This window comes from Oryzias latipes, chromosome 5 (genome assembly GCF_002234675.1).
Source record: "Oryzias latipes chromosome 5, ASM223467v1".
Taxonomy (NCBI): Eukaryota; Metazoa; Chordata; class Actinopteri; order Beloniformes; family Adrianichthyidae; genus Oryzias; species Oryzias latipes.
The window spans coordinates 12,754,972-12,759,101 of record NC_019863.2 but is presented as its reverse complement, the minus strand read 5'-3'; positions in this window follow the sequence as shown (position 1 = coordinate 12,759,101).

The following is a 4,130-nucleotide window of genomic DNA, read 5'->3' as shown; positions in this document are numbered from 1 at the left end:
GATGTTTCACTTGGTTTTTTTAGAAGCACCCAAGATATTTCCATCAACATGGTTTGTCTGTGTGTGAAGAAAGTTCTAAGTGTTTCTCATGACTGAAGGACCTCTATCTATCGGATGACCTCTCAGCCAAATGTGAGGGAACTGAAACGGCTCATGTATCGCATCAAATTTAAGCCTGAATTGATTGTTGAAGCAGAAATGTCCTTTGGCTCTGAGCCAAGTAAATGCCTGAATGGAAGTGAAATATTTCCTGATAGTTAGGATACATTGATAATTCACACAGATGTCCCTAAATCCCGTCTTTCCTGCAACCGGCCTATAATTTGAAAAGAAAACAGGAAACTTAGTATTTAATCGAAAATGATAGGTAAACCAAATCACTTGTCTGTCTGATTTTTCAACTGCCAGAGACCCAAGAAGCAGCTCTTTATCTCTGAGGCATCTGCATCCTTGTTTGTTTGATGTGCTCTTGAGAACATTAACACAGAAACCTGAGGCTCAACTGAACCAGAAATGCAACTCAAACGTTTATAAAAACAAGACAATGAAGGTTCAGATCTTGTCGTTTTTGCAGATCTTTTTACTGGAAATACGTGGCATCACAAACTTCCTGTTTAACAATGGGCTTTCCTTTGTCTGTTTGTTTTTCTTTGGGCCTTTGTAGGAGTTTCAGGTAAAGAGTAACTCAAATATGTTCAACACTTCCTAAAGGAATCCCGTGATTACAGAAAATTGTAAAAAAAAACAAAAGAAATGAAAAGAAATAAACTGCTTCTTATACTCTAGAGTGGTTGGAAAACACTACTTCTAACATTTCATTTTCAGTCATGATAAAGATGTTTACATTTTGTCTGCAGTGGATGAAATAAGTATTTGATCCCTTAATGATTTAGTGGGTTTGCTCACCTAAAAACAAATTGACAGTCTGTCATTTTGATGGCAGGATCCTTTCAACAGTGAGAGATTGAAAATCACAGACAAAATTTTTAAATAGAAATTTGCATTTCATTAAGAGAAATATTTAAGTTGGAAGAAGTATTTGATCCCCCAGTAACTATTAAGAGTTCTGGTTCACAGAGACCAGTTAGACTCTCCTAATCAACCTGTCACCTGTATAAAAGACACCTGTCTACAGAATCACTCAGTCAGACTCCAAGCTGGCAGTGGTTGTAACCCTTGTGCTATCATACGCACTTTAACATTGGGGGTTGGGTCATCTAGACCCACTAGACAGTGCTCTGAACCTTTTTTCTTCAATGATTTGTGATCTTCACTGGTGTCCATGGATTACATGAAATCTTTCCCCCTTTATCCACCTTTGTCATGGTAGGGAGAACACGTTAATGTAAGTGTGGGGTCTTCTAAGGTAGCACAAGGGTTAATAGTTTTTGTGTTTTGAAACAGTTGTCGGTGAAATGACAGGTGGAGCAAAATGAGGGAGTGTCTGTGGATGGAACATGAGCACGTGAAGCTGATCTGCGAGCTGCTGAACCCGCTTCTGACCGCACAGCTGTTTTTTTTGTCATGTTTTTGGCGTTTCAGCGGCAGACATTTGAGTTCAGTTTGTTGAATAATCATCAAGCAAGGTCAGATTAAACCCAGACTTTCTTTCTGTTCTACCAAATATCAAAATAAAATGTGATACTACAGCTGATCCCCACTCCATTCACTGAGGATGAAAAAAATGAACGATGACGCTGTCCAATTGTGGAAGATTTGAATAATAATCTCTAGCATACAATGGAGAAAGTAAAACGTTTACTTTCAATTGCATTAAAAACCCCATGACGGAATGAACTTACATTAAGATACTCAGGCCCTGTCTCATAATGTAACTAGATGAATAAAATCATTCGCTTTTTTGAATGTTAATGGTTGTGAAGTTTTTGGAAATGTTGATTGTATTTTGTTGCAACCTAGCCAATTATATTGCTGTATGTATGACATACAACAAATGCAGAACTGTCTGTTTCAAACAAACATAGTTACAATATGAGTTCAACTTTGATCTCATGTTCTTTTGCATGATTTTTATGAAACCACTTTTGCTGTGCCCTCTTAATGCTGTAGATATGACATACCATATATGCTGCAACTTTTTTTTCAAACATTGCAAACCCCATACCTGCTGACAAAAATTAGCCATACAAACAGAAAGTATGACAACAAAATCAGCCACATATGCAATAAGTTAGTCTTGAACCTTTGTAGACTGCTGATGGAAAAAGTCCAGAAAAGGCCTCCAATCCTTGTCATAAACATTTTTCTTCCTGAACCTCTCATCACATAACTATTTTTTTCTAATTTAAGATGGAACAGCACATCTCTAATCCAATGTGTCACTGTGGGTGGGGCAGCATCCTTCCAATTTAGAAAACCCAAAAGAGTTGAAAAAACAATTGGTTGCTGACCCCTAGTAGGCAATTTTAAGGTTTTATCCCTGACCCCAAAGAGGAATAAAAGTGGGTTTCAAGGAACTTTAGTTCCAAATACAACAGTCAATGCTTTACCAACTTTGCCCCAAAACATTTGTATTTTGGGACAAAGCCAAACATGTGAATCAGATCAATCAGGTCAATATGTGGGTGTACTTTTGCCAATTTGGAGTTATGAAGGTGAATCCTGTAAACCACTTTATACTGAATAAGACTATGTTTGGCCCACATTGAGGAGAAGCAAATCTTCCTTAAAACATCATCTCACTCTGATTCACTGATCTTAATTTGAAGATCCATCTCCCAACCCTTTTTAATGACTAACATTGAAGTTGAATCTGACACGTTCTGCTTGTTTTGTTTTTGGTTTTCACTCTTTGATCTTGTGCAGGTCTGCTGTGGCTTCTTCCTTTTGCTCCGCCCACTTACCTGTGCTTCCTGCTGGAGTCCTGTCTGTCTATTTAAGCCATCTTGTTTTGTATCTCTTTGTTGGAGCGTTTTGTGTGCTACACCTTGGTTTTGATCTACTGTTATTAAACAGTCTTCAAACTTGGCCTTTGTATAAAGTATTACTCTGCATCTGGGTTCTTGAGCTGTAAAGCGTAACATTACGCTCCAACCAACATGACAGACCCAGCAGAGTTTTCTCAGGCTTGTGATGTTCCGTTGCCTCCAGCAGATGGAGCCATTCCACCCGATGGCGGGATTGCCTCACTTGTCCAGGACTTGCATGGCTGCATGTCTGAACTGCTGGAGCTTCATGGTCGCATGACACGTCTGGAGCAGCCTTCACCTTCACCCCCGACAGATAAGACTTGGTTCTGCTGAACTCTTTGGTGGCACGGCTGAAAATTGCCAGCCCTATCTTGTTTCGTGTCGGCTTCAGTTTGATTTCAACCCCAGTGACTTTCCATCCGAAAAGAGCAAATTCCCCTATGCCCCAAGTTTTTTGACGGGAAGAGTAAAACGATGGGGTTTGGCTGAGTGGGATCAGGCGGCGCCCCATTGCTGTTCCTTCAGTGCTTTTTCCACTCAGCTTTTGACGTTTTTTGACCCCTCCAAGTCTCACCAAACAGCTGCTTCTCGACTCCTCCGGCTGACCCAGGGGTCCAGCACTGTTTCAGATTATGCAGTAGAGTTTCGCACACTTGCTGCCAGCACCTGTTGGCCTAACAAGGTGCTTGTGGATGTGTTCCACCAAGGACTTTCTAGCTCCTTAAAGGATGAGCTGGCAGCGAGGGAGGTTCCTGAAGATTTGGAGGCCCTGATTGATCTCGCGACTCGGATCAACCGACGCAAAACAGAGAGAACCCAGGAACGGGTCTGGTCCTACGACACGTCACCAACGTCAGCGATTGACACCACCTGTCCCTACCCATAGTCACCCTGATGACTGGGCTCCATCCTCTGAGACTCCTCCGGAACCCCTGCAGGCAGTCTTGGGGCAGCTATCTCCAACAGAACGACAGAGACGCATGAGAGGTGGCTTGTGTCTTTACTGCGGGAGACCCGGCCACTTCGTCAGAAGCTGTCCGGCAAAACACCACAAAAGCAACTTGTGAGCCGCGTTTCTCTGTTTTCTCCGCCCAATCGGCCTCCAACGACGATTCTGGTGGCTTGTGATCTGCGGTTGGTTGAGTTCGAGACTCTTATTGACTCTGGTTCTGATGGAGACTTGATATGCCAAGATGTGGT